Raw genomic sequence first — 18,764 nt, forward strand, 5'->3', positions numbered from 1 at the left:
CAGAGATCCAGGCTCCTCGAGAGTTCAGCACTTGGATGTTGGCAGCAAATAAAGATATATGGATTGCCGTTGTTGCTTCAAACTTACGGGGGCTTTTTCCCTCATTATATTTCAGTTTGTATGTGCGCACACAGACAGACGTGTGTGTGTGTGTGCTTGCACACATGTGTCTTTAAATTCTCTTTGCAACACCCTGGACCAGATAGAATACAGATGAGCTGTTGTACAAAGAACAATAGATGTCAACTAGATTACTACCCACTCCTTTTTTTCTTTTCTCCTGTTCCTTTTTTCTCCCCCCGTTTGGTTTTGTTTTGTTTTTTAATAGGCCTGGGTTGTTATAAATCCTCCATGCCCATTAACCTCTGAACCTTACTGATGATATCTCTTCCGAGCTAAATTGCCTGTATTTCCAGACATTTGTTTGTTCACTTAGAGGTCTATTGGCAGAGGGAGGGGGGAGGACAACACATCCCTGAATAGGTCTCATGGATTATAAATGAAAATTCTTTCTCTCCTTGTAAGACGACGCTTTGAGACCTGTGGCAAGTGGACAGCTTGAGTTTACAAGCCCACAGGAGGAAGTCAACAGCAGAAAGTTCATCACAACCGTAACAAAAATATCCCAGCAGCATGGTGGGAGCAATGGATGCGTCCCTATAGGTGTGTCCTGCCCAGGAACACCTCTGACCTGCTGCCACTGTGCTCCTGCTGCAGCAGCAGCCAAAAGGGGCTGGGAGGGGCTGGGACACAGCCCTGCAGTGCCAAGGAAGGCAACAGAGTCCCTGGAACAGACCAGAACGGGGACAGGCTCCTGTTTCGGGGACACTGACAGAGGTGTGGCAGAGAGACGGCTGCAGGTGCAGTGAGTGCTTCCAGGGCTTTTCCTCCCATTACTGCCCAGAAATGAGAAACCTGTTAATCCTACAGGCTCTGTCCTTTGGATGGCTTTGCACAGAGTTCAGCCACCAAACTGCCAAAGGTGAAAACCCTGTGGCTGTCGGTAGCTGCCGAGCAGCCTCCGGCAGGACCTACCATGCAGTTTCTCAGTAAACATGGCCTTAGCACTTCCAGGAGGCCTAGCAGCTCGTTGGAAACATGCTGAATAGCATTTCCAGTATCCTGACTTTAAAATAAAACCTTGGAAGCAGCAAGTGTGCTGGCATTCCTGACGCGGATCTCCTGCCTTCGTTACTGTTATATATATTTAAACTTTTAGTTCCAAAATAACATTTCACTTCCATACATCATTACATTCATTTAAGCATGGCTTCCATCTCATCTGTCCTGGAGCCAATTCCTCAGTCTTTCCTGCTCACCATGGGCGTGGGTCTCTGAGTGCTGTGGATACTGGGAACAGGAGCGTTTTCCCAGATCCTCTGACAAGTTACACTCCCCTCCCAGCCCTTACATCGAGGGCATCCTCCACCAACCACTGTTGACTTCTGCAGACTATCCCCAGCTTTCTGATCCTATCTCCTGGTTCACTCAGTTCCCAGCTCTGCAAAAGCCTTCCAGATGAGATACTCAGGGATAATTTGGGGGCTTTTCTGCCTGGGGTTTGTCACACCCTGCTGTGACCCACAGCAGAGGCTTCCCAGGTAATTTCCATGCCCTGGTTGTGGTTCCTACCTCCTCCTCTGGACCAGGAGGCGGAGCGCCAGAGCCCAGAGCTGCAATGGAAACTGTGGGTTGTGTGCCCCCCGTTAATGCACGTACAACCTGCTGTCCTGCACAGCAGCAGCAGTGGCAAAGATCTTCCCAGAAAGGACCTCAACAATCTGGGGTGGGGTTTTACATAGCAGAGGACAGGAAGCCCCAACAATCCATGGTTTTCCAGATCATTCACGATTTTCCTGCTTTCTCAGTAACAACTCCTGATTTCCATGGCAACCCTCTCACGCTTTAGGAGTCGGTGTTTTTTTGCTTATGTGCAGCGCTGTTCCCACTTGCTGGGATGACCAAGCTCCCCAAAGGGCCAACAGAAAGTTCCCAGCACAAACACTTCACTCTCTCCATCCTGGATGTGCGTTTCCACATTTCCTTGGACAGGATGGGACCTCCAGGATTTACCCTACTGTCTGCTCCCCATCCAAGAGCTCATTTTAAACTTGGCCGTGGTTTCTATTTTAATCCCACACAGACATTTTTGGAAACACTTACTAAACCTCTAACACATTTATAGAAAGGAAAGACAGTGATTATCATCTCCCCTCCCCCCCCACACCCCATCCTTTCTTTTTGTGTCAATTTTTTTGGCTCGGGGGCCGCAGCAGAATGTGGTTACAGCCATGCATACAACTCCAGTGGGTGTGAATTCCTTCATGGCATTAACTTGAATTACCTCTGCCTTGTTTTGCTCTTCCTCCATTCCTATTCACACTGCTCCACCAACACTCCCGTGCTTGCAGTAAGACGAACATCACGAGCTTTACCCAAAGCACAGAGACCAATGTGGGAACTTCACCTGGTTACAGCGTGGGTTTTTTAGCAGCCTGTCTTAATGATCCATTAAGACAGTTGATTTGCCTGCTCTGGCCCATCTGTGTCCCCTTTCTACACATTTTGAGATGTTTTCATTAGCAAGAATGACTTCCAATGGAAAGCAGCAGCAATTAGGGCATTTATTTATTTTAGTGTAATTCACACCATGGCCCTGGCAGCCTCTGATGGCCGAGGTGCAGAATAAATAAACAAAGTCCACTTGAGCTGTCTTAAATTTCTCCCATATGATGGGTCACAGGAAAAATCAAGGCTGCTGGGGATTCTCTGGCCACATGAGATGCTGTGTGCAAAGATGCAACCAACAGGGCTGCAAACTGGCACAGAGGAGAGGGTTGGAGAGTGATGCTAAGGAACCAGAGCAGCTCAGAAGTGGGGAGGAGACCCAGCCACAGAGAGCTCCAGCAGAGCTTTTCCTGGGTGAAAAGTCCTTCTGACTCATTTTCCAGCTGCATGTTTTCCTTCCCTGCACTGAAGTCTCGTTTGACACTTCCTAGCATGCATCAAGGAGCTGCATTCACCATGGAGGTGGCTCCCACGACCAAGGAGTCACAGGCACAGACCAGGTGCTGGACCAAAGGACTGCAGGGGAGGGCATGACGTGAGGTTCTGCCCAGAACAAGAGCACCAGTGTTTCTTTGGGTAAAGATGACTGAATATATCCCACATCTGGCCATGGATGCCAAATGTATCACTGTGAACTTTGCAATAATGAAGTTATGTTGATTCCAGGTGGGGTTTGGCCTTTTTTTGGTTTTGTGGGCACGTAGAAGTTTCCCAGTAGAGGTCTAGGCAGGCCACTGGGGACTGGATTCCCAACAACAGTGGTGTGTCACTTAGCTGCCTTTCAGAGTTTAAAGTTCCCCCAGGTCCTGCTGGACATGGAGCTGGGACAGGCTCAGACCTCTGCTTCCATTGCCAAAGCCTGGCTTTTCTTAGACTTCTGTCTACAAAGGAAACATCTGATAAAAGTATCTGCCCACTTCTCTTGGTCTTAGCACTTGCCTGAGATGTCACTACACTCTGCTCTTTTCAGGAGAGACACATCACACTCAAAAGTATCACAGATGTTCATGCAAGACAAAAAACATAACTCTGACGTGAAAGATTCATCCAAATAGACTCTTTCAGTCCTGAGACTTCTTTGTTGCATCCAGTTTTCCCCCCTGAATTTGATGTATATTAATAGGAGAGTGGGAAGAGATATTTCCTATAAAACCTCTTCTCCTACTTCCTCTGCTTTCTTCAGGGAAGAATCTAACCATTGCTGAGACAGCAGAGCCATCAGGATGGAGCAGGGGGTGAGTTACCACCCTTCTTATGGGTCTGCACAAGGCAAACCAATATACAGATTAAAAACACAAGGCCTTTTCCTTGACTTACAGTGGCTACAGGAATAAATAAAACCCAACTCATTTCTTAAAAGGCAGCTTTCAATATCTGTCATTTGCCCCTGGCCCTGGAGGGCCTGGACTCCCAGCTGCATCCTTTGAAAAGCTATTTCCATGCTGTTACACTGGGGACTGTGTGGCTTCCCACCTTCCCCAAGACCTGTTCCTTGACACCGGCTGAAATTCCAATGTGCCAACGACCCTCAGAGCTGCACAGGCCAAGAAGAACTCCCAGGGAGAGGCATAAAGCTAAGAGCCACAGAAGAAATTGTAGCTTCTCCAGGCTCAAGGGGCTGAGAGATGGGTCACGACACATTTCTCAGGCAGAAAGGAGCCAGGTTTGCACCGGTGTCCAGACAAAGAAATATGGGAGATGGGTCTGTGTGTGAGGACCACGGGAAGAAATCTCATGAGCTGCAGAACAAAGACAGAGGTTGGTTTTTGGAGGTGGAAGCCCTGGGCGCGTTACCACCAGCTCCAGGTGGTCACCACATGAGCCAGGGAAAACGTGCCTGCGAGCGGAGCGATGACAGGTCCGCAGCCACGGGCAATTTTCTCCGAGATGCACTTAAGCATCTGCTCTGGATTAGCATTGTTTTGCTCAAAATGAGCATTTGGGAGATATTTAAGCAGGTAAGTGGCTGCACCCAAGTGTGAGGAGGAGGCGTTGGAAAGCAGATGTGGAGACACTTGGCAAGCTGGATGAAGGCAGTGCCGTCAGCAAGATGAACGCCAGAGCACCTCGAGGGGGGACACAAAGAGCAGCAGTGGCCCAGGTCAGCAGCACAGGGTACAATTGCTGCAATAAAGTGCTGAGCAGTGAGAATTGCGAGAGTTTTGAAGAACTGCAATAAAAAGGCTGAAAGCTGTTGGTCTGCTCCAGCCAGAAACTGTGAACGTTTATCACTCGGAAAGAGGAGTCCTTTGTTTTTATGGCAGGATAACAGCGCACACGACTTGTTCTCTGGAGTTAAGAGACATTTTCCAGCTCATCCTGGCTGGGAAGGGGTCATGAGCCAATGTAGTCAGCCCTTGCTTCTCTCAGCGCTCTGCGATATCTGGGCTTATTTTTAAAGCCCTGTTAAAAGAGCCCAAATTAACAACTGCAGCATTCAATCTCAGATAATACCCAAATACGACCAAGAACTGTGCAGATGAATGAACCAGACTCAGGTAGGGGAGACGACAGCTTCAAAGGCTGAGTGGTGGACACATGCAAACACCTAATAAATATGACAAAAAAACCCCATTAGACCAAGAGGAGCAGACTTGACCTTGAGGCTGAGGAAGCAGGAGGAAGCCACTCACGTGGCTGAGGCAAAGGGGATGTCAAAGCAGGAGAGGAGTTTCCTGAGGGCCAGTGACAGAGAGGCAGGGCAGCAGCAGGGCTTGTTCTCAAAGCCCAGAGCAGGTTTGTTCCTCTGGAGTGTCCAGACAGAAGGCATTACTTCTGTCAGCCAGGTAAAGCCTCGACTTTTTGTCCAAGGCAGAACTTCAGCCTGGTGGACTCAGCACAAGGGGATGGGTCTGGGCCCACAGAAAGTCTCGCAGGACGGTTTGGGTTGGAAGGGCCTTAGAGATCACCTTGTTTCAATACCATGTCATGGGCAGGGGCATCTTTCACTAGACCAGGCTGCTCGGAGTCCCTTCAGTTTCCATCACCACATTCCCCCCTGCAGTAACCCCCCCAAATGCACCCTGTAAAACCCAACTCTGCAAGCACACAGAGCCAGTAACTGCAGTGACCGCGAGCACCTCCTGCACGGTCCCCTAATGCCAGTTTTCTAACTTCCCCAGCCTGAACCACAGGACATGGATGACAATCCCAGCCTGCTCTTTCCAGAGGTCAGAGCACAGGGATTTCACATACATGTCCTAGTTCAGGCTTTCCTCCCATTTCTTTAAGTGTCTTAATGCCTCCAATGCTTGGATTCCAGGGTTTTAATGGGTTTAGCTCTGTTTCCCCCTTTCCTGCTCTGCATCTTATACTTCAGCCCATAAATCTCTGTGAGCACACAACACAAAAACAGATAAGGAAAGCTGTAGAGCCATAAAATACGCTGGAAACAACCAACATAAAATCCACCCAATACAAGGTTTATAACTGAGGGAAGAAGAGGCAAAGAAAGCCAGATTAAGCATCGCTGTCAGTTCAAGTCAGTCGCAGAAAAGGTGCCATATGATAGCTTAATTAAGCCACAATAGATCTTAATCAATGATAATCACTCTGCTGATGGAAAAGCTTCAGAAGAGCGGATGAAATCAGGACGAGCCAAGTTTGGGATATCTTCTGCAAATATGGTGCTGTACTAATAGCCGAGATTCCCCTCCTTCTCACCTCCCACATCCCTGTGCACCTCTCCTCTACCAGGGATGAATATTTAGAAGGGGTCTGATGGACCCATCTCCCTTGAGGGGTATGTAAATGCCCACCCCATTAACCATCCCCCGGTACAGCGCGCGTGCAAAACCTCCCAACGCATCGCCCTCGGCATCTGTGCAATGATGACACAATTAACATGAATAACTATTCCACTCCATAGATTTAGTCCTTCTCCTCTGGGTAATTATGATCTTTCTTCCCCTCCCCAACGCTCATTTTCGAATCCTCGGGGGTAATATGCAGTCAGCTGATTTTACATTTATCTCGGTTCTGTTTGTTTGACACATTTCAAGCAAACTCCACAAAGCCAAAAATCTCCTGCTCGTTAATAACATTCACGTCACCTCCCTTCTCAGCTCCTTTAACATGCTGCTTTTATTTGGTCTAATTGCAACTCTCAGCGTGATTAATCACAACATTTTTGCGGGGAGCCAGGGAATTTGATATCCCTGTCCTCATATGGATCTGATCGCAGTCATGCTGAGAATCCAGGCACACTTCCTGCAGCCTCAGTGTAAAAGCTTAGAGTCAAACAACCCTCCTTGGCCACTACACACTAAATACCAGCGCTGCCATATGCACCCAGGTCCCAAAAGTGGACAAAAGTTTGAAGGTGGAAAATCCTAGGAAATAAAGTTTTCCTCTTACAAAAGTCTCCTTGCAGGCAGGCTCCCTTCTCAATTAAACCTCCAGACCTTTGCCATTTACCTGATAGAATCATTTAGGTTGGAAAAGACCTTTAAGATTATCAAGTCCAACAGTAAAAAGTTAGCAGGGAGGTTGGGAGTTTAAAGAACTAAAATTACACCCAGGAAGACCCTCAATTCAAGGGGCAGAGTCTCTCTGGAGAAAAAACTGCGGTGATGGTAAAAGGCACGATGGAGAACAAGCTCAGAGTTCATTCGAGTTAATTTTTCTTACTTGCAGAAAGACAAGCACCCCCAAAACTCCTCAAGCCCAAGTTTGATTCTTGCTACAGTTACAGCTTTGATTTTTTTATTTTTTAATTTTGCGGTGCTGCTGATGAAAAGCTTTTAAACCAGCAATCTTGGAATATCGTGTTTTTCTTATTCAGAGGCAGATCTCCCATGGATTTTAAAGAAATGTGAACAGCATTGGTGTATGTTTCTAAAGCACCTTCTGGAGGTCACACCTTAACATTTGATGTGACACAACCTTGCCTCCCACCGGCAGGAGCAGCAGGACTGTGGTTTTCTTCTCCACTGGAGGCTCAATCTTCCCCAGTTAACCAGCGATGTAGTGTGTCTCACTCACTTTCCACTTTACTAATCCCTCTTCCTGCCCGAAAATCATCTGGGAAAAGGCCCAGGCTGTTTCCCAGGGGTGAACTTTCCTTCCCCCTTTCCTCCCAGCGAGGCAGACTGTCAGACCAGATGAAGATCACACGGACACCAACAGCCTCTCCTACCCACTGCTCTCCCAGGCTGCAAATTCTCCACATCATTTGCTTTGTAAAGCCCTTTAATTAATCGGCAAAGGCCCACTGATTATCACCCACTCAGAAAACACCATTTGAAAGCAGGGAATTAACTGCAGGCTCCAGCTCTAACCCAGAGTTTCATCTTTTTTTCCCCATGATCTCCTACAAGTGTTATTCCCCTTTTGGTGCTAGACCAGATGTCATCACTTGGACGCTGAAAGGCTGAGGGAGCCAAGAGCTAAACACGGGATCAAGGATGATGTGTGAAGGGGCAAAGGACATTTTGACAAGAGGCAGAAGATATCACACACATTGGAGGGCTTCTGGGGCTACATGGGCGTGGATTTCACGGACAGGGAGCTTTGAACTTCCCGTGGATGGAGCTGCCTGGTCAACCACGTACCACAAAAGACATCCCTGCTCCAGCCAGCAGCCACTGACAGGGTGAAACCTGCAGGACCACACCAGCAGAAGGTGATAAGTGTGTGATAAAAATCCTCCACCTCAAATCTCTGGTTGTTTACTGAGCGTTTTTCACACGTGCACATCTGCGAGCCTCTGTAGCCCTGACAACAGGCTGCGCACAAAGCGGCGTTTGTGGGTGTAAGGTATCCACGCAGCCAAGGCCTCCCGAAAGAAAGTGGGAATACAGGCTCTGGAAAGCTCCCCCAGAGCACAGGGAAGCCCTGCCAAAACCAACACCTCACAATTTCTCACTTTTCTCAGCTCGTCTCTGTGCCGATGCCTTTTCCAGGTGCCCAGATCCCAAACTCCTTCCCCCCCCGCCGGTGCTTTAGCCGTGACAAAAAGCCCTGGAAAAGCAATGCTGCTCTGTAATCACATCCTTTTGTTTGCATTTGAGTTCTTTGAGGTAAAAAAAAGAACTTTATCCCCCCGAATATTTTTAAAACCTTATCTAATTCACCATTAGCGTTCTAAAATGCTGTTAAATTGCATCTGCACAGGTACACGCTGCCATGCTCAGGGACCATTACTTGGAGAAAAGAAAGCTTTGTGGATTCTGTCTCACTTCTACCAAAATAAATATCAAAATATCTGCAATATATGATAACGAACATTATCAGGCTGCAACGAATAAAGGGATCTGTAATTGCAGCTTATTATCCAACCATACCCTTCCTCCAAGCTGCCCAGGGACAGCAGGAGCCAGGGATCTTCTGCGGATGCAGGTGATCCAGAGGGGTTAATGGAAGTTCTTGCATTCACATGGAGCACTGCAGGTCGGTGTCTGCACCACTTTGTCTCACCATCCCCAACCCTCACAGCAAAAAAACCCCACTCAGAGCAAAGGGGGAGAATCAGCCAAGGCTGGGAGTTCTTTCCCTGCTGTAACGTTACGCTACGCACAGTCAGAGAATCTATCAAAGCACACGCCCGAGCAGCCTGTTTCAGCTTTTAATGTGCTTAATATAGACTTCAGAGGAGCCTCTTCAGTTCAGACACAGCCAGCTCGAGAGCACAGCGGGAGCGTTACACGCAGACAGCTTTGGATCTCAACAGTAGGCACGGGCCAGCGTCAGGCACAGCTGGCAGGCAAGTTCCTCGTCTGCCACCTCCCCAGAGGGCTCTGTCCCCAAAGGCTCCTCTGGCCCCAGAGGGAGGGACACACCTGCAGGCACACAGCCTGCCCTTGCTCCTGGAGCACACCACACGCCCCTTTCTGGTGTTTTTTCCCCCTCTAATAACTCATTCAAGCACATTCTCAGGTAAGTAATGCCTGGAAAGGAACACAAAGCTGGCAGCAGAACCTCTATGGCTCGGTGATGGCAGATTTGGCACCAGGTGCTTCGCACTGCACGCTGCTGTTCAAACAGCCTAAACACTGCCTAAGGAGACACCAGGAACCATCCTTCCCTGGATGAACAGCAGGGCCAGAGCACATACAGATCGCTGGGAGCATTTCCTCATGGAAAACCGAACAACAAACTTGGCCTTCTTCAGCCCAGCATGAAAAGAACCCAAACACCCACCACCTCCTTCCTCAGCAGCAGCCACCAGCCCACAGGGCTTCTGGCAGATTTGGGATGAGGAAGCCCATGAGCAGCATCCATGTTTCTCACTGATGGAGACGTGCACCACACCCAGGGTGACGCCAGCATCAGATGAAGTCACTTGTGAGGGGCAAGGGGGAACGGCACAGGCAGCAGAGCCCCACGACCTGCTGAGCACCACTGCCGTGGAAAAAGGCTGCTATCCCCACCCCAGCACACACCAGGGATTTGTGGGGTTTTGTGAAACACACGGATGCAGATTGTGGTGCCTACCAGCAGGAAGACGAGAAGGAACTAGCTCAATAAAAGGAACGCTCAAACCAAACCTCTCCGCCTTTTTTCTGCGCGCGTCAGAACTTTTACCAAGCAGTAAAACCACCGGAGCTTTTTACACCAGCTTGGCCCAGTGTTTTGACTGGAGCCCCGCTGGAGCTGGCATTGTTTGCTCCATCCTGGCACGCGTTCAGACCATCCATCCACCGCCACTCACCTCCCGCCTCTTCTCTTCCCGGAGAGTTCAAAGGAAGCTGCGTCTTCCCAGCGATGAGCGCATCAGGCTATCTGTGCTGCTTCTTCTCTTATCGGGAGCTCATTTCCTAAAAAAAAAACAAACAAGAAAAGGAGGTAGAGGGTAAAAAAAAAACACCCAAAAACACATCAGCAAACTACAATCCTGTTGTTTCCCATTGTCCTTAAAATATTAACTCGACACTGACATCCTGGAGTACTTGCTGCATGAAACCTGCTGCGGCTGGGGATAACCGGGACATTAGGAGGGCCATGAATCAACTCAACTGCACAGGCTTCACGTCCTTCTGCTAGGCAGGAGTGAAATATGCTCCCTTACAACCAAGTGACCATTTCCGTATTTTTTCCAGTTATCTCCAGAACGTTTATTAGATTAGGGGGTTTTATTTATGGACTCTGAAACGGCGCTGTTTCCCAGTGAAGCGTTTTTTCGGGTTTTTTTATCTGTTTAATGTTCCTTTTGTTCTTCTGGACATTTGCATTTATTTATTGTGATTCATTGCCGCTCAGGTACCAGGCTCCAAGTACCTACAGATTTAAATACATTCACAACACACACATCTCTGCCATTTAAAATGCTTTTCCTCTAACAGCTTCTCTAGAGCCAGAATATTTCCATTCCCAGATGAAACTCGAGATCCTGGGATCAAAACTGCTTCCACGTGACAGGTAACAGCAACCTTCCAAAAGCCCTTGTGCAACTCTATGCGAGTTACTTCATAGTTTGGCACATTCGTGGCAAAGTCAGAGCTTGTTACGACTGATTTATTTAATATAAGGCTTCATAAATAAGGTTTGTTCCTGCAATATTTGGTGTATATATATAAATGTATGGATATGTGTGTGTGTGTAAATAATTGGGATGTTATTTATCCCCCAAACATGTCCAGCCCATCCAAAATTGGCTTTGTTAACAGGGAAATTTCACCTGTTCCTCTGCCCGATGTCAAGGTTAAAAATTTACCCCTGTGCCTCCGAGTGATTTGAATTTAGGACTGAAAGTGTGAGGGTTTTTTTGCCTGTAACCAAGCCCTCAAATCCAGATGCAAGTTTTCCACGGACTGATTTGTTTAACACTGATGCACAGCAAAGCCCAGGCTGGGGATCTGAACGGTCTGCAGGACCAGGGCCTGAGCAAACAGAGAGCCCACTGTGCTCCTGCCAGAAACAAAAACGAACACGGAACAAATTGCCAAAGAAACCAGGCACAAAGAGTGCCTCCACCCCAAAATACCAGATTTCAGCTTTTGCTGGTCTCTGATGGGTGCACAGTGTTGGAACTCTGAGCGTTGGTCACCAACCCTACAGTGCTCAGCAGCTTTCCTTGGAGCAGATGTGGTGGGGGCATGTGAGCTCCTACGTTCAGAGCTCCTTTGGTGCCAAAGGTGCCACTTCTTATAATGTGTAAATGCGTATTTTACATTTCATATATATTTTTAATGCCTCTCTCAATCAGAAAAAATATGGAACCAAATAACACATGAGTAAAGGCAACGTTTACTACATTGGATTTGCACGTTTTCATGGAAGTTGGGTACAAACTCTGGGGACCCTTGAAATCAAAGTTCTTTTAATTAATTAATGCAACCAGCTGATTCGGAGCAGCCCTGTAAAAAACAGCTGGAAATTCAATATATCAGAGTTCTTTTGAAGAGTTTGGTTTTTTTCTGTTTTTTTCCCCCCCCCCGACACAACTACCTGCAGTTCAACAGATGTTCATTTGAAAAATAAATAAATAAGAAAAACAAGCAGGAAAAGGAAGACACAAGAAGAGTATTTCCCCCTCACCCCAGATTCCAACAGCAGGGGAAAGACAACACGAGGACACGGATTTCCAGGGAGGTGGGATGTGCTGGGGGCTGCTGATCACCCCCCACAAGCAGGAAGGGAGCAGGCACAGGGATGCAGGAGGGCTCCCTGCGGGGCGAGCCAGGAAAGGGACGCACCAGGAGCGATGGCAACACGAGGTAAGGCTGCAGCAGCAGCCTCTGCCTCATGCTAACATCTCGCAGGCGAATTATCCACCGAGAATTCCACTAATGAAGTAAGTCAGGCTATTCCCCAGCAGGGGAATCAACGCTAATCAGTGAAAGGAAGCCCTCCCTGCCCCTTGCAGGCTGCGAGCGCAGGCAGGAGCTGCTCGCTGGAAGCTCTCACTTTAACACCGTGTTGGCCTCTGAAGAATAAACCCGCAGTCTCTCTAATTTGGGTGTTAATGGCCCCGAGCACCAGCCATGGCCTGGGGAGCTGCTGCCCCGACATCAGCCAGAGATGCCACCAGAGCCTGGGACGCTGAGGGAGTAGGACGCTACAGCAGAGGCACGTTAAACCTCAGCCTTGGTAGCCACCACGCCACTTCACAGACAGGACACATCTGCTTTTCAGGCTCTCTCCAAGAGCTTTCCCTATCCTCAGCAGCACACCAGGCACACAGCAGGGCACCTGCTGTAAACAAACCCACCCTCGGCTGCGATGATACCGGCTCTGCCTTTGCTGACTCTAAAATTCTTCTTTTGAAGACAGCAAGGGAAAGAAACACAAAGATGCAATCCCGGCTGCCACTCCACAACCATCCTTTTTTTTTTTTTTTTTTTCTCCCCAGCTTATCTCATTTCACATATGTAAAGAACCACAGGCAAGACATCTCTGTGAGTAAACAGGCACCGGAGCATGCTGTGTCCCCTCCAAATCAGGGGCCAGCACAGGCAGCTCTCATTCACTCAGCAGCAGGTTTTTAATCCATGCCTAAGGAGGGGAGGCTGGGAACCACTTCTGGCACTAAGGATCCGGGCGATCTGCTGAGAAGCTTCAGCTCTGCCACAGCTGGTGATGGTTTTGGGATCAGTGCACAGCCCAAGTCCAGACTGGGAAAGCACTGCTGGTCCTTCAGCACCTCCTGAGCAGGAATTTTACCACCATCCTTCTCACAATTCCACAGAATGGGTATAAAGCCCTTCACTTGAAAAAGAATTTTAAAGACTCCCCCTCAATTAAAACAAGGGATCTGCTTATGAGCCTACATACAATAAGAGCAGCTTTTACAATAGCTTTAGAGAGAGATGTGCATGTGGAAGGGTGGCACTGAGGTTGTCAGGGGTGCAGGTGGTGAAGGAAAGAGCCCGGAAATGAGCTGTTCTCTGTGTTCAACATTTCTCCAATCATTTTCATATTAGCATATCTCTAAGTGCATATAATTTTCACATCAAAGGGTAATTTTTTTAGGTATTAAAAAAAAAAATAAAAACAACAAAAAAAGCCCCTAGGATTGAAGTAGAGGATAATTTCTTTCCTGAAGTCTTTCAAGCTGCTCCTCTCTATGACATGACAGTAAAATTACAGAGGAGACAAGTGTTTAGAAAACTCTTCCCTGAAATTCAGATTGTTCTTCAAGCACAGAGTAAAAAAGGTTCAGCCAAACTGCGACAGGAAGCGTAAGGAAAGCCCTGGGAGCACCAGAGCACCAACCTTACATTGTCTTCACTCAGGAACACCCTGAATCCTTTGCCCATTGCTTAGGGGCTGAGTTAATCAGCATTTCTGAGCTTGTGATGGGGAGGGAAAGCTGGACACCAGTCTGAGCCCCTGTCTCCCACCAGTGCTTCCCAGACAGAGTGGTGCCCGTGCAAAAGCTGAGAGTAACTCCCTCCCTTTACCTCTGCACTGCTCATCCTTTGCTCTGCACTCTACCAGGCTCTTTTACTTCTCTGGACCCAGACTGGGGCAGCAGGGATGAGCACCAAGCTCTTCCCTCCAACCCTCACTAGAGCCTTGCAGGGCCCCTTTTACTCTCCCCTGCCTCCTGCAGCAGCTCGAGGCTGGTCTTGGTGCTGTGTTCCAGCAATCTCAGGAACCAGGCTCGGGCAGGAGCTCTCCTTTAATGAGATTTTATTAAAAGACTCTATTACAAATAGCCACTTAAGCAAGTGAACCTTTGGAGCCTTTAGTCCATGATGTCAGCGCTGTGGCTGGATGTTTCCTGGGACTACTAAACCTGATGCTAATATAGGGCTGTTCCATATGACAGCTATAAAACTGCTTAAGCGTACCAGGCAGGAGGCCAGCAGGGCTTTTTGTGGCTATCAGGGCTTGGCTAAAGGTCCCCTGCAACCAGGCAGGAGGAAGCAGGGCCCTAGGCAGGGATTCAGCTTTCCCTCATCTCCTTTGCAAGGCTGGAAAACCCCCTGAGGCTGGAAAAATCCACAGAGCAGAGGCTCCTGCAGCAAAGCCGTGCTCAGATCTCCTGCGGCTGGGGAGATTATCTCTGTCCCCGGCCTGTGGGGCCCCCGAGGCAGCTCTGCATCACCTCCCACACGGGATACACCACACCAGCTCTCCCCCTGCACCCCAGCCGTGGCCAGCAGCTGGAGGAATCCCCCGAATTTCTCTAAGCCCGGTGGGTTCATTGTCACACCCAGCAGCACCATTGACACCAGCCTGGTTTTTCAGCCTGCCCTCCCCTGCAGAGCTGCCCACCTGCCCTCTCCTCACAGCATCCCTGTCCCCTGGCAGCTGCCTGCCCGCAGCCAAGCCTCCTGTTTGCAAATCGCTCCCAAGATACACGGGGAACGCCAGCAGCGTTTGCCAGCATCGGGCTTACCGATACTGGAACAAACAGCAGAGCTGCTCCGACCCGCCCGCCAGGCGCGGAGAGATAAGCGGAGGGCACGATAATAAAACATTAATCGCGTTTTAATCTGCTGCGCTCCACCAATAGGTGGCACCAGCAATTTTTGGATGCGCTACAACACGGGGCATCCGTTCCCTCTCCAAAAGGCGCCCGGCCCGCGGCGGGGCAGGAGGATAGGAGGATGGATGGATGGATGGATGGATGGAGCATCTATTGCCATGGCAGCTTCCGGCCCCTCTCCTTTTCCTTCGAGGAAGGAAAGGTTAAAACCCCCACAAGCCAATTTTTTCCTTCCCCAAACAAACTTATTTCCAGGAATAAACCTAACTTGAACAAGCCTTTCAAGGGAATATGAGCCTGGAAGCTGTATGCAAATAGATCAGAAAAAAATTGCTTGAAATGGAAGGACAGATTAAGCCTCTCAGTAGGAGACACAGCAAGAACACAATTCAACACAGCAAACCCAAAACTTCTTGTACTGAGGCTGGCTGCTCACGTGAAAACATCTAAATCAGAATCTAGCACCGTTAAAACATATTGTATAAATATCTTACCTCAACTAGAGCGTCCTACAGAGGAAAACATCACACCACACACATGCCCAAGACACATATGCTCATTCTCTGTACACACAGTTAAGGAGCAGCAACCCCAGCCAGGTCCAACCAAGCCTGTGACCAGCACAACTTCACAGGGAAAACTTCCCAGAGCCAAGGCAAGGCTGGAAAAAGCCTGAGAAGCAAACTCCCATCAGCTGTACCACACCGCTACAGGTGCGCAGCATCCAGCCACTTCAGCTTACAACTCCACGCAGCTGAATTCAACCCGTATAAATTATTAAAGAGTCTGCAGAACATTACACAGTTCATGTAGTTAATGATTATAGTTCAGTGTCTAGGTCAGATATAATTAGATGTTACATTAAAATAGCTTCACAGAGCCATTTATTCTGATTTAATTACTTAAAATGATAATATAATGAGCAGTGCTTTCAAAGAAAAAAAAAAGAGAAATCTTTTAATGAGCTCATTTTAAGTTAATATAAGGCAAATTAATCATTTAACAAAATGCGGTGAAGAGACAAGTTCATATTTCAAAATATGTTGTGCCTTTGTCGAGGGGGTTTGTTGATCACCGTGCTGGGAAAGACACAAAAATGGGCGGCTCTTGAAACAACATCACAGCCCGCCGTACATCTGGAACGTCTTTAAACCGTATTTTCTTCCTTCCCCAGATATACCTGCTACGCCAGAGCCCTTTGAAATACAACCTGAGCCCCAGATTTATGACCATCAAACTGTGTCTTTATTCCAATGTGAAGCAGAGCGATAGCCGTGCAGAGCAGTCACCCGAGGAGGTGAGCTCCTGATGAAGGGTTAATCGCGGCTTGCTTCATTAATCATTCATTTGCTGGCTCAGAAAATTAGCTTTCACTTGTTTGTTTGCTCAAGAAGCGATAAGCCCATTCCCTCGCTAGTTCATCTATTTTCTTCCCTTCGCATTGTTTTAGAGATTTTAATCCTTTCCAATTTTTGTAATCAGTCATTTCGGTCTTTTAGCAGGAGCGTTTCCAAGCGTGCAATTACTGGAGTGAAAGCAGGCAGCTCTCTGCAGGGAAGGAGCGGGCTCTGGCTCATAACCCTGCCAGAACCGCAGCCCTCCTCCTGTCCCACAGGAGACCTCACCCAGCCCCCGAGCAAAGGTGTCCCCACCTCCAGAGCCGGCCCATTTCTCTGCAGACAGGACTCCCTGCACTTCCTCAGGCATGTAAATAAACATTTATACAGAGGATTTAGAGCAAGACGTACTGAGTGGTCTGCAGGTCGTGTCCCAACCACTCACCTCTTCTATCCTAACCTGGAACTGCAGCCAGCAAGGAAAACCTGGAGATATTTGTGGAGGAGGTAAAGGGGGAGGGTCCTACACCCAAGGCTGATTTCTTTCTCACAACACAAACCCGTCTCCATAAAAGCTTTTTCAAACATTTCCGTAGCATCACCTGCAAAACCCGTGGTCCTCCAGCCCAGGCACGGCTCGGGTGCCTCGGCGAGGGAGCGGAGACTGACTCTCACACGGCAACTGCGCTCCTCCCACCAGGAGCATAAATAATTTGGGGCTACACCTTTCTCCCTTAGCGCATTGCCTCTGCTCCCAATTAGGCAAAGCCGGCGGCTTTCAGCTGCCGCGCTTCCTCAGCTGCTCCGGGAGCGGCAGCGTGGTGCTATGACAACACCCTGGGCGCCATCCATCTCTCAGGTGGCACCGGTGCACCCACCCGTGACCTCCCCGGGCCCTCCCTCTCAATTACTGGGGCTTAGCTAGGCTGCATCTGGGATATCACTCTCTCTTTGCTTTTTTTTTTTTTTTTGCTTTTTTTTTAATTTTTTTTTTTTTTCACAGCCCAACCCATCCAGGCTTGCAGAAGCAAAGACCCCCACCCCCGCCCAGTTGCCCACAATTTGCTTGTGGCAGCGGACCAAAGCAGGATGTGTGCAGCTCAGCGTGGCCTCAAACTCCACTCGCTGCAGCTTCCCCTTTTGGAGCCTGAAACCTGGCTTTTGAAGAAAAACACACCTCTGAGCCTCCAGGCCCCAGCGTGAGGCTCGTGTCACACAGTCGTTAATAAGGCTTTCCAGACAAATCTGACTGGAGAGATAATGGGCTTAAACAATTAGGAAAAAAAAAAAAAAAAGTTTAAAAAAATTTCTGTGATGGAGTATTTTCTTGTCCTACGTGCTGTAATTATTTTCTAAATGTAGATCATTATATATGATGCAGGCAGCAGTGTTCCAGAGCTAATCGGGCCATATGTTTCCACATTTTGAAAAGAAAACTAATTAAAAATAAATGAAAAATTAAAAAAAAAAAAAAAAAGAAGAGAAGTCTGTGAAGAGGACTGGTAGGTTTGGGTCGGAGAGGAGCGGTGAAGGAATCTTTCAGGAATGTATACATTCGCTCTGCTCGGCTCTGCGTTTTGTTTTCAGAATTGTTTCTGGCAGAAACCTAAAGAAAAATATGAACCAGATGTACAAGGAAATAGTTTCTTCATCAGAGTGAGAAGAATAGCGCTCTGTCTGCCAACAGACTCGGAGCCTTTACGTTTTACCAAGGTGATGTTAAAAATACCCTTCAGCGGTGGGCTCTCCTTCAGCAGTGCCAGGGGCAAATGGGACACAGGGAGATCATCCCTGGGAAGGGAGAATGCTTCAGGAGAGCATCTGCAACTCCCCAGGACAGCATCTGCCCCTCCCAGGTGCCCTGAGGTCTGGAGTGAGTGGTGGCACATCCCGGCGCCAGCGGAGATCCCACGGCCCTGGCAGTGCCAGGCGGGCAGCCGGGGCTGGGCAGGGCACCTGGCAGGCAGCTGCTGCTGCTGCTGCCGTGTCTGGGCTTCTCCAAGCACTCCCAAGGATTCACCGTGCCAGGGGCTCCGTCCTGAGCCAGGCCCTCACAGCACTGCACAGGTCTCAGCTTTCCCTAGGGGTTCAGGGAACGGCTGGGGTGGGGAAGAGCAGGTTTGAAAGTCTCATCCAGGAGCAGCCCTTGGCAGAAGGGAGGTGGGAAGAGCCTGGGAGCGCCCTGTCTGCCCTTCGGCAGCAAGGATGAGGCTCCTGCTCATATCTCAGCTGTTGCCCCCTCACTTTCATCTGCCAGGTAAAACAAATCCTCTCCAACTTCTCATTTCTCCTCTGCTCCAAGGCTGCAGCACAGGACCTGGCCCGATGGCTGGTGGCCCAGCCCTGGGCTGGCCCTGCAGGGTGAATCCTCCATGCCCACCTCCCCTGGGCATCTGCAGCACCTGGCAGAAACACGAGCAGCATCTCTGCTGCCGTAGATCCTTCCCCAGCCATGCTGGAAAGATGGGACAGGTCCCAGAAAT

At 48.9% G+C, this 18,764-nt stretch overlaps 1 long non-coding RNA gene across 1 annotated transcript; it reads right to left on the reverse strand.

The window, feature by feature from the left end:
- Positions 1-2,618: 2,618 nt before the first annotated feature.
- On the reverse strand, positions 2,619-16,961 carry LOC120758263 (uncharacterized). The gene is made up of 3 exons (XR_005702823.2): positions 16,884-16,961; positions 10,220-10,325; positions 2,619-5,116 (listed from the first exon to the last, which is right to left on the reverse strand). It is a non-coding gene; the product is annotated as an uncharacterized LOC120758263 (long non-coding RNA).
- Between the last annotated feature and the right edge of the window lie 1,803 nt (positions 16,962-18,764).

This window comes from Hirundo rustica, chromosome 12 (assembly GCF_015227805.2).
Source record: "Hirundo rustica isolate bHirRus1 chromosome 12, bHirRus1.pri.v3, whole genome shotgun sequence".
Taxonomy (NCBI): domain Eukaryota; kingdom Metazoa; phylum Chordata; class Aves; order Passeriformes; family Hirundinidae; genus Hirundo; species Hirundo rustica.